At 45.3% G+C, this 12418-nt stretch overlaps 1 protein-coding gene across 8 annotated transcripts in view; it reads left to right on the forward strand.

Moving 5' to 3' along the window:
* Positions 1 to 1286: 1286 nt before the first annotated feature.
* DYNC1I2 (dynein cytoplasmic 1 intermediate chain 2) overlaps positions 1287 to 12418 on the forward strand; it is a 96103-nt gene continuing 84971 nt past the window's right edge. For 2 of the 8 annotated variants that reach the window (XM_069982906.1, XM_069982912.1), the window contains exons 1-2: positions 1288 to 1430; positions 7007 to 7054. The gene's annotated coding sequence lies outside the window, so the exon portion shown is untranslated. Of the gene's footprint in view, positions 1431 to 7006; positions 7055 to 12418 lie in introns of all 8 variants that reach the window. The other 6 variants (XM_069982910.1, XM_069982911.1, XM_069982903.1 and 3 more) reach the window with 5 other exon arrangements.

Raw genomic sequence — 12418 nt, forward strand, 5'->3', positions numbered from 1 at the left:
AAAACTTTTTTTTTTTCTACACACATACTAGAAGTCCCCCTGGGGTTAGGGTTATTCCCCCTGGGGGACTTCTAGTATCACTGCTCTGATCTCTCATTGAGATCTATGCAGTATAGATATACTGCATAGATCAATGAGATCAGTGTTCTATTGCTCTCGGCTGCTGCAGCCGAGAGCAATAAAATGTAGAGCCGGGATCATTGCCTTTACGGCGCAGACCCCAGCCCGGTAAAGATGCGGGGATCGATGATCCAATCAGAGCTAACAGTAGGGATCCACCCTCAATTGTTCTTTCAATCCTACATTTGTAATAAAAGTAACAGAGGAAATGCTTTTCCCCAAAATTCACACCCCTTAAAAGTGTACTCCAGTGATTTCAAATCAACTGCTTTCAAAAAGTTATACAGATTTGTAACTTACTTTTATTTAAAAATCTCAATTCTTTCACTACTTATCAGCTGCTGTATGTCCTGTAGGAAGTAGTGTATTCTTTCCAGTCTGACACAGCGCTCTCTGCTGCCACCTCTGTCACTGTTAGGAACTGTCCGAAGAAAACATCTGCTCTGGACAGTTCCTGACAAGGACAGAGGTGGCGTCAGAGAGCACTGTGTCAGACTGGAAAGAATATGCCACTTCCTGTAGGACATACAGCAGCTGATAAGTACTGGAAGACTTGAGATTTTTTAAATAGAAGTAATTTACAAATCTGTATAACTTTTTGACACCAGTTTATTTGGAATAAAATATATATGCTTGAGTTCCCCTTTAATTAAGTTATCAAGTCTTGCTTGGGGTTCTCTTTGCATTTGGACATTGCTGTCTGCTAAGGATGAGCCAGAGCTGCTAACAATACAATCAAACAGGACTCTTGGCAACTACAGAGGCTGGATATAACCTTGTTATACACTAGTCACTATGTATGGAGCTCAGGTACTGCAGCCTTGGCACTGGTGCCCATATGACAGATCAGAGTACACCTCCACCAGCTCAGATTAGGAAGTGAATGCTACACCACGGCATAACAGAACACTGGCATTGTTGTTAGATGAATGATCTGTACGGGTTGATAGGGAAAAAATGATTACCATAATGTATGCTAAGTTTGTCCTCTTTCAAAATAATACAGTGAAAAGATTCCCGGAGACCAACGCTCATTCTGTTTAACGGCTATAGCCACAAAAAAATGGCTCCTGCACTGGAGACACACAGGAAGCTTTTGTATCCGCTCTCTACATTTTTGAATACCGTTCTTCTGTCATCTCACGAGGGTGACGTCATTGCAGCTGCGCGGTTGGTGTTTTGGCCTGCCTCGGTCTCCGTAGAGCATCAGTCATTCGCAGTGTATGTGGCCGGCTTCGGGCGGGGTGCTCAGGGAGACAGGGCGGTGACACCTTTGGAACCACTTGGGGAGAAGTGTGGTTGGCGACTTGGTGGGTATGGCTTGTGGTGTGGGTAAGGGGCAGACATGAGGGCTTCTGGCTGGGGCCTAGTGATTGTTATTGTTGCATGTTTTGCACAGCCAATGGGCGGGGAGCCGGGGGTATGAGCAGTGGATGGGGCATCAGTGCTGTATTGTGGGGTATTCTGTGTATACTGTGGGCCTGGGACTACAAGTACCAGCATGGACTGATAGCTGTTGTCTATGCAGATGTGCTACATTGTCTAAGCTGTGTTTTCTAGCCTGTAATTCTCCACCTGCTGCAAAACTACAACTCCCAGCATGCCTGGACAGCCATTGGCTGTCCAGGCATGCTGGGAGTTGTAGTTTCTTTAACAGCTTGAAAACCCCTGCCCCAAGCAGTATTCTGCAATCTATGGCTCCCTGACTGTTCCACAACTACAACCCCCACCATTTCCAGAAGCCTCAAGCTCTCAGCATGATGGGGGTTGTGGTTTTGTCACAACTCTGAAACCATCACATGCGCCTAAGCCTTTCTCTCCTCTCCATGCTGCCATGTTATAGCTGCACCTGCTTCTAGGAAAGCTGGGTGACAACCGATATGCCTGAGGTCATTGCCCCCATAGAGGTTGTCACCCAGCTTTCCCCATTACAATGTAGCTGTATGTTTTCATAGGTGTAATATACAGGATTATGGGAAAGCTGTGTCATATCCAATATGGCAGCTATTACACATCTCATAGAGATCATTTACTAGTTGTATGGTGATGTGTCTCATAGCAGGGTCAAGTCAAGTTGGATTTTTGGGAATATGGGAAAGCTGGGTACCAAGAGCTATAGGACATCTATAGTAATTGGCTGTATTTTTTGTTTTCCTTTCTCCCCAGAAACCAATATAACTAAGAAACAATTGTGAATCCTTATTAATCTGGAGGCAGATGACACTATAAGGGCCCTTGCACACTACAGAAATCACGTGGATAACTTGCCATGGATTTCGTCTCTCACAATTCCCCTACGTGCTCTCCTGCTTGAAGTCCCGCCGGCCCCATAGGCTCTCTTCTGTGGACACGCGGATTCCGCCATCCGCCTATAGAATTGACATGTCAATTCTCCGGGCAGATGGCGGAATCTGCCTGAGCTGAGAATGAAGCCTATGGGGCAGCCAGATGTTCAAGTGGAAGCACGCACAGAATCCGCTGGAGGTTATCCGCATGATTTCTGTAGTGTGCAAGGGCCCTAAGGCAGTGTTTCCCAGCCTCTGGTTCTCCAGCCGTTGCTTAAAGGGGTTGTCCAGCGCTACAAAAACATGGCCACTTTTCCCCCTACTGTTGTCTCCAGTTCAGGTGCGGTTTGCAATTAAGCTCCATTTACTTCAATGGAATTGAGTTTCAAAACCTGCACTGGAGACAAGAGTGGTGCAAAAGTGGCCATGTTTTTGTAGCACTGAATAACCCCTTTAAAAAAAAATCTCATTCTCAGCATGCTGTCTGGGCTTACAGAAGTTGTAGTTCTGCAATAGCTGGACAGCCACGGGTTGGGGAGCCCTACTGTAAGGCTGGGGTTACTCTAGTTCCTGGTCATGTTACCAGGAACCATGGTGCCGCACTGCTTGGTTGCTTCATTCCATCACTCATACAAGTCAAAGGGGTCATGTTGGATGGATTATTGGCGACTGTAGCGTTGTAGTCATGGCCACTTATAGGTTGTAACACATGCATGTGATGAGTGATGTCGCCCAACATGGTGGTTAGTGGTCACAGGGAAGTGTGTCCCTAAGGGTAATGGAACTGCTGTGAATTGACTATGCAGACTTTAGCTGTTACACTTGTGCTTTTCTATGTGTGCACTCACCATTAGGGCCGTTTTACATTCTTTAAAGCCATTGTTTTACGGACAGTATACAAAAGAATTCCGTCCATATACTGACGTGCCTTTCAGGCTGGACCTGGTAGCACCCAGCATCATGATTAATTATAATGTCGGGAGCTTCTTAGCAGATTAAAAGTTTGTGCTAGTGTACTGACACAGCCGTGCAGCTTTGTCAGTACTATTGCAAACTTTTAAACTGTGTAGGAGCTCCCGACATCCTAATTAATTATGATGCTGGGAGCTCCCAGGTCCAGTCTGCAAGGCACATCCATGCCTTAGGATTTACTCAGACATGGTTGAGTAGTGTTGCAGAAGTTTCTGCTGCTGAGGTACATGCATATTTGTGAATGGGTCTTAGAAAATAAAAAAATAAAAATCTAATGCATTTCCTTCTGAAATGTGAAATTCAGATGTGCGGGTTTCTCCTGCAAGTAAGGTTTTTTCATATGCATATACCCTATAGGGCCATTCTCAGCTCGCATTATTTTGTAGACCAGACCTCAGAGCTCTGGGCATCATGGTTCATTATGATGACAGGAGCCCTGAAATTTTTTGTGCTACTGTACTGAAACAGTGCACATAGTTAAACAGTCTCTCAGCTCTTGGCATCATAATGAATGCTTATGCCGGGAGCTCCAAGGTCCAGTCCACAGAATAATATCCATAGACAGTATTTTGCAGGCATGTGAATGGCCTCTTAGGTTGCATTACTTGCAATATAAAAGGGGCAGGTGTAATGGCCTGAGCTGAGGGCATGTTGGGGTGCCTTTACACAGATTTATGTGACAAATGTTTGAAGCCAAAGCCAGGAATGGATTTGAAAAGAGGAGAGATCTCAGTCATTCCTTTATGATCTATTCTCTGCTTATAGTCTGTTCCCGGCTTTGGTTTCAAGAATCTGTCTGTGTAAATGCACCCTTTAATTGCTGGTATAAATTACTGTGATGCTGTCAGTTTGTGGCAGTAGACCTGCTGTTAAGGCAGGACCGGTGTCAATAATGTAGATGCCTAAATGAATCCGTACCTGTGAGTATGACCTAAGGTTGATGTCACACTTAGGCTGCATTCACACGGCCTGTGGTTTTCCTGATCCGCATAATGGTCCACTGTTTTTACTCTGTGATCCGTGCAATTTATTCCATAATTCCATGCTGGTGCATCCGTATAGAATCTTGAACTTGGGAAAAAAATTGACTAGTTTGCTTTGACTGTGAAAAACAGGGATCCCATGTCCAATTTTTTTCCCCGGCATGGATTGTCTGAATAGACTCCTAGGAATCAGTGGCCCTTAAATTGTCCGTGATCGCTGATCCACAATTGCGGACAATTTCACAGAAAATGTGAATGTAGTCTTAGGCTATGTTCAGACCTCGCAAAAGACCGGCCGTTCCGTGACCCAGCCGGGTCATGGAACGGCCGGTCTCATTAAAGATTATCCCGGCCGGTACTGCAGTACTGGCCGGATGATCTTTAGGGCCGCAGAGTTCTGATGCTGGCGCATCCGTATCACCCGCATCAAAACCCTCCACTGCACACTATGGAGCGAGCGGCCGGAGCCATAGTGTGCACTGACAGGGTTTTCTGCAGCCGCTCTTCACTGAACAGCGGCCACAGAAAACTGACATGTCAGTTGTTTGCGGCGCCGCTAGGGATCCCGGCTGGAGCGTGTACCATGTGTATACACTCCAGCCAGGATTCCATAGACTGCAAGGTAACGTATATTTTTTCGTAATAATTACGGCCGTTGTTGCAATCGGCAACTATGGCCGTACTTTTACAAAAATATACGTTGTGTGAACATGGCCTTAGTGGGTGATATGCAGTTATACTTGTGGCTTAAAATGCAGTGTTTTTGACTGTGGGGGTTTTACTGATAAAAACTTTTAAAAAAATCCAGTTAAATTTGTGCTGCTAAACCGTTAGACCAATGTTGGCTGGGTTACATGATATGAAGATTGCAGTAGTGCACTGTGACTTTGTACTCAATGATCGTCATTGCCATCTTCATGTCATCTAAATATGTGTGTGGCCCCCGCCTGTGACTATGTATTACATTACCGTACCCAACACATGAGCTGCAGTAAGGGTTGTCCCATTCCTGCACATCCTTCCTAAAAGGAGGACCGACTGGCAATCAGATTACACGGCATGTGCCGCAAGATTTCTTTTGCAGTGACCTCTGCAGGAGAAAAGTGGTATTACATGGCGCCCAATAAAATGGGTCCATGCAGTTCTGTGCTCTGGTTAGTAGGATTGGTTTCGGTGTAAAAGGCTCATGGACAGAGACTGTGATCACACATGGCATTTTAGTTGCGTTTTTTGCTGTGTGAACAAGCTCATTGTGAATTTCAGTAGTAATACATTAAATTAGGTGTTACAGACAGGGTGTGGTCCACATGTCGCCGCCGTCTCCTGCTAAATATAAAGTGATGTGCTGTTAGCCATTGTAGCTTCTTTGTTCTTTGACAGTATATGGTTTAGGTTTTGTTGGTGTATACTGGTGCACACTTGGGCAGATTTTTCACCACTCGCACATGGTACAGGTAATAATTTCTTTCCGTGTAGAACCCAGCACTATTTACTGACAATTTTGTAAGTGAAAACCCAGTCAAACATGTGACTATTGCCCACCCATAAAATGCATAGGAAATCATTGATAACCATGTATTACGCTCAGGTGGTACAGCATGGCACAGATGCCCATATCGTAGGTCATAGTACACCTCCATTAGTTCCGGTTAGGAGATGACGGCTGTGCTCTCCTTATAGAACATCAGTGATATTGCTGACCACGGTCATGAGTGATGTGTGCAGGTTAGTAAACATTCCAGTGCCTGCCAGGGGGAGATGTTGGGCACTGTAGCCATCTGTATACTCTGGGTACTGTCTATACATGTCATCTGCAGTGACGGTATGAGGACATGAAGACTGTAGTGTACACAGAGGGTGTGTAAGCCAGCTGTATACTTTCATACCCTTACCATTATTATTGAGGATCCTGTGGATAGGTGATAAGTTAAAGTGTCACTGATGTTATAACTTTCAAAGTCTAAATCAATAGTGATGTGATATAAAGCAAGTTTGCAATATACATCCATTATTTTTTGTTGTTATCCTGCTGTAAAACAAAGCTGTACTTACCAGAAATCCAGGTCCAGTCTCCTGAAGGCAGATTTTCTGACTTGTGCTGGTTGAAAAAAAAACAAAAAAAAAAACAGACTAATCAAAGGAATTCCGGCCAGTACAGAGAGTCACAGCTCAACGTGTCCGTCAGTCACATGACTACCTTCTCTCTGAGTGCTCAGATGGCCTGGGATACACAGAACTTCCTGTTTTTTTGAGGGGAAAAAAACTGTCAGGAAACAGGAAGTGCTGTGTTTTCCATGATAATTTAAAAAAATAATGAATGTAAATTGCAAACTTGCTTTATATCACATCTACAGTTGCTTTAGATTTTGATAGTTATAATGACAGTGACACAAAAAAACAAACAACTGGTCCTTGAAAACCCCTTGAAGTTTTCCATGCACAGCTCCGAGCTGCAATTTGCCCTATTTACATGGATGGAGTTGTGTTGTGGGGAAGACAGCACTAAATCGTGGCTGTGGTCCTGCTTAGAATCATACCTCTTTAAGTGCACTTGTAATACATCCATATTGTGTCTAATCACATACAACGTTTATATATGTATACTATATACTTTAGGCGCATTATGACTTTGTTTTATCTTCTCAGGCAGGTTAAAGCTTGAAGTCCTTCATTTGCTTACTGGAGGATTGCAAGGTGAGTGTTTATGTGTGATTGTATAAGGGAGTCCATGCTTTCTTGCTTTTGGCATAAAATGGTGATTTTACAGTTTTATGTAAGATCCCAGTTTGTAGTTGGTTCACCGGGATCCACCAGTCACCATTCACCAGTCGTCAGAAGTTATTGATCACTGCTCAGGCCCGCTCTGATCAGGAGATATAGACGAGGAGAGGGGGCAGCAGTGCCATCCACTCCACGGCCGCATCTCTGTAATGGCTTATCCTGACCATGTCTATGAGACTCCGTGGCTAGAATTAGTGGCTTGGGTTAGAAAAACATCTTTGTATATGTGAGCACCACTCTTGTCCTCAGGTTGAATGTGGCATCACAACTGAGCTGAAATCCCACACACAAACTGAGGACAGGGGTGGCGCTGACTTTTATTTTCTAATCCTGAAATATGCTTGTGTTTTTCTTTTGTCCGTCCAGATCTGTTGAAGCAGTAAGGATTGTCCTGACTGGTGCATTGGTTGAGCTAACTGTATAGTTGACACTGCTGTCACCATTTACCAGACATTTGTGATATAGCAGTTTTAAAGCGACTCTGTACCCACAATCTGACCCTCCCAAACCACTTGTACCTTTGGATAGCTGCTTTTAATCCAAGATCTGTCCTGTGGTCTGTTCAGCAGGTGATGCAGTTATTGTCCTAAAAAACAACTTTTAAACTTAACAGGAGTATCTGTGCACTAACTTTGCACCGTCCCTCCTCCCCACCCTCTTCATCATTAGGAATTCCACTGGAACATTTTCTCCATGCTGAAAATTTTCTCCATGCTGAACATGTGCTTAACGATCCAGCCCATGTGCCGGGCTGACACAGCTGATGAATAGGAGACAATCTGCCTGGGGCATTCCTAATGATAAGGAGGGTGGGGAGGAGGGACAGAGAGGTTGTGCCAGCCTAATGCATACGCAATGTAAGCCCCGACCGTTGAGCGAAGGGCTGCCAGTTTAAAAGTTGTTTTTTAGGACAATAACTGCATCACCTGCTGAACGGACCCCAGGACAGATCTTGTATTAAAAGCAGCTATCCGAAGGTACAAGTGGTTTGGGGAGGTCAGATTGTGGGTACAGAGTAGGGATGCACGATGCACCGAAATATCGATACTACTATCGATATTTCGGGCAAAAAAACGGTTCGATACCAGGATTTCCTGGTATCGAAACTTTAAGTTAAGCAGAGAACACGGTGGGCGGCTAGCTGAGCGCCGGCCGTGTTCTCTATGTGCCTCCCCCTGCCCCCTGCAGTCTCCTCCTCTGCTCTCCCTCCCTCCGCTCCCATTGGCGCCAATTTCAAATAGCCGGCACTTAGCTATTGCTAGTGCCGGCTATTTAAGTATATAGATGCCGCTGTCACACTGACAGCGGCATCTGACCCCTCCTGAGCCCGCTCCATATACAGCGGGGGTCGGCTACTGTGTGTAACAGACCCCCGCTGCTGGTGTCTCTCTGATAACAGAGTCCGGCTCCGCCAGACTCTGTTATCAGAGAGATGATTTATGCCGAGGAGTCGGAGCTGCACGGAGAGCGGCTGGAGAGGGAGAGCGGGAGAGGAGGACGGAGGAGAAGGCTGGAGGGAGAGCGGGAGGTCCGGGAGAGAGGACGGAGGAGAGGGAGAGCGGGAGGTCCGGGAGAGGAGCCGGAGCTGCACAGAAGAGAGCGGCTGGAGAGGGAGAGCGGGAGGTCACGGAGAGAGGAGGACGGAGAAGGCTGGAGGTGGGGAGGATGAAGAGGGAGAGCGGGAGGTCACGGAGAGAGGAGGACGGAGAAGGCTGGAGGTGGGGAGGATGAAGAGGGAGAGCGGGGGTCTGTGAGACACGGGAGAGGAGGCCGGGGGATGTGCAGCACATGTGAGGATCCAGCCGGCTGGCAGGTGGGGGAGGTGGCCGGGGCTGAGAGGAGCAGATAAGATCGGCTGTAGTGTGTGGGATCCTGTGTAACCTCCTCTTCTCTTCCTCCGCAATCTTGGTAACTGGTGCAGCAGAGCTGTCTTAGTGGGGGGTGGTGCAGGAGAGCTGTCTTAGTGATAGCTGATGTAGCAGAGTTGTCTTAGTGATAGCTGATGTAGCAGAGCTGTCTTAGTGATAGCTGATGTAGCAGAGCTGTCTTAGTGATAGCTGATGTAGCAGAGCTGTCTTCGTGGTGGGTGGTGCAGGAGAGCTCTTAGTGATGGGTGGTGCAGCAGAGCTGTCTTAGTGATGGGTGGTGCAGCAGAGCTGTCTTAGTGATAGCTGATGTAGCAGAGCTGTCTTAGTGATAGCTGATGTAGCAGAGCTGTCTTAGTGTTATCTGATGTAGCAGAGCTGTCTTAGTGATATCTGATGTAGCAGAGCTGTCTTAGTGATATCTGATGTAGCAGAGCTGTCTTAGTGTTATCTGATGCAGCAGAGCTGTCTTAGTGATATCTGATGTAGCAGAGCTGTCTTAGTGTTATCTGATGCAGCAGAGCTGTCTTAGTGTTATCTGATGCAGCAGAGCTGTCTTAGTGATATCTGATGTAGCAGAGCTGTCTTAGTGTTATCTGATGCAGCAGAGCTGTCTTAGTGTTATCTGATGCAGCAGAGCTGTCTTAGTGTTATCTGATGCAGCAGAGCTGTCTTAGTGTTATCTGATGCAGCAGAGCTGTCTTAGTGTTATCTGATGCAGCAGAGCTGTCTTAGTGTTATCTGATGCAGCAGAGCTGTCTTAGTGTTATCTGATGTAGCAGAGCTGTCTTAGTGATAGCTGATGTAGCAGAGCTGTCTTAGTGATAGCTGATGTAGCAGAGCTGTCTTAGTGATAGCTGATGTAGCAGAGCTGTCTTAGTGATAGCTGATGTAGCAGAGCTGTCTTAGTGATATCGGATGTAGCAGAGCTGTCTTAGTGATAGCTGATGTAGCAGAGCTGTCTTAGTGATAGCTGATGTAGCAGAGCTGTCTTAGTGATAGCTGATGTAGCAGAGCTGTCTTAGTGATAGCTGATGTAGCAGAGCTGTCTTAGTGATAGCTGATGTAGCAGAGCTGTCTTAGTGATAGCTGATGTAGCAGAGCTGTCTTAGTGATAGCTGATGTAGCAGAGCTGTCTTAGTGATAGCTGATGCAGCAGAGCTGTCTTAGTGATAGCTGATGCAGCAGAGCTGTCTTAGTGATAGCTGATGCAGCAGAGCTGTCTTAGTGATAGCTGATGTAGCAGAGCTGTCTTAGTGATAGCTGATGCAGCAGAGCTGTCTTAGTGATATCGGATGTAGCAGAGTTGTCTTAGTGATATCGGATGTAGCAGAGCTGTCTTAGTGATAGCTGATGCAGCAGAGCTGTCTTCGTGATATCTGATGCAGCAGAGCTGTCTTAGTGATAGCTGATGCAGCAGAGCTGTCTTAGTGATAGCTGATGCAGCAGAGCTGTCTTCGTGATAGCTGATGCAGCAGAGCTGTCTTCGTGATAGCTGATGCAGCAGAGCTGTCTTCGTGATAGCTGATGCAGCAGAGCTGTCTTAGTGATAGCTGATGCAGCAGAGCTGTCTTAGTGATATCGGATGTAGCAGAGCTGTCTTAGTGACGCTGATGCAGCAGAGCTGTCTTCGTGATAGCTGATGCAGCAGAGCTGTCTTAGTGATAGCTGATGTAGCAGAGCTGTCTTAGTGATAGCTGATGTAGCAGAGCTGTCTTAGTGATAGCTGATGCAGCAGAGCTGTCTTAGTGATAGCTGATGCAGCAGAGCTGTCTTAGACAGATATCACTAACTTTATTTTTAACACAATAAAATAAAAATAGTCCAAAAATTGGTATCACTGTAATAGTGCAGGGGTATTATATTTCTACCACTGTATTTTTTTTTTTTTTTTATACTTTACTAAGTATCGAACTGGTATTGAGTATCGAAATAAAAAAGTTAGTATCGGTATCGAACTCAAAATTCTGGTATCGTGACATCACTAGTACAGAGTCACTTTGAGGGTATAAACCCACACACCGTATACGCAGCAAATACGCAGCAGGTGTCATGGTGAGGATTTGATTCTGTGTTCAGTTATTTAGATCTAATCTGCTGCGTATTTGCTGCGTATCGCAGTAGTAAATACGCTGCATATACGGTGTGTGGGTTTATACCCTAAAGGAGTTATTCGGAATTTGAAAAACACATCTGCTTTCTTCCAGAAACAGCGCCACCGTTTTCCTGTGTTTGTGTGTGGTATTACATCTTAATTCCAGTGAAGTGAATAGAGCTAAGTTGTAATATCCCTCTTAACCTGAGGACAGGTGTGGTGCTGCTTTTGAAACATCAGTTTTTTTTTTTTCTTTAAATCCAGGATAACCCCTTTAACACACTCGGGGCTAGTACCATCATTGAGGTTAACCGTTGTGCCTTGTATCAGGAAGGATAAGGTCAGGCCTGGATATAGGGTTTCTTAGTACATACGCTGTTATGCTTTTCTCCTGTCCTCATCATCTCCTTGTTTTTCGCTGTAATTATTGTCCAGCTATGGGAATTGTTTCCTTTTGAAGCTTCACCTTCCGTCCTGTCTTCAGGATGATGTGTCCCTGCCACGTAGTAATGGTTTCCCAGTATACTGTTCTTTGATGTCTGTAGAGTAAATCTGTTCTGCGTCCGCAGGCTATTCTTTACCAGAACAGTTCTTCATCATGCAGTTTTAATGCATGTTACCAGAGATTTCAGCAAACTCTGATCAGTGTCTGTGTCTACACTTGTGAGGACCCCTGCGCGTGCTGCTCATAGACCGTTATGGGACTGTATCATCCTTATAAATAGATATGGAGCCACGCGGATGTACTGACTCACTACTTCATATAACTATAAAAAGTGACATGTTCCATCACATATAGTCTATGGAGAGGAGGATATGATGCTCATTGTTTCACCTTGTGGCTTTATTGATTTCCAGTGACAAGAGAATCTAGTTCTTCGCTCCCTTCCTCCCGTCACCAGTAAACTGCATTTCCCAGCATTGCTTTTTATTAGTATACATGGTATGACTTTATAGTGAAAGCATTGGTCTTATATATTTCATCTTTAAAGAGGTACTCCGGCAAAACATTTTTGTCTTTCAAATCAGCTGGTTTCAGAAGGGTATATAGAATTGGAATTTTCTTGTATTTAAAAATCTGAAGTCTTTCAGTACTTATCAGATGCTGTATGTCCTGCAGGAAGTGATTTATTCTTTCCAGTCTGACACAGTGCTCTCTGCTGCCACCTCTGTCTGTGACAGGAACTGTCCGGAATAGTAGTAAATCCCCATAGAAAACCTCTCCTGCTCTGGACAGTTCCTGTCACAGACAGAGGTGGCAGCAGAGAGCACTGTGTTAGACTGCAAAAAATACATCACTTCCTGCAGGACATACAG

Source organism: Dendropsophus ebraccatus, chromosome 9 (assembly GCF_027789765.1).
Source record: "Dendropsophus ebraccatus isolate aDenEbr1 chromosome 9, aDenEbr1.pat, whole genome shotgun sequence".
NCBI lineage: Eukaryota > Metazoa > Chordata > Amphibia > Anura > Hylidae > Dendropsophus > Dendropsophus ebraccatus.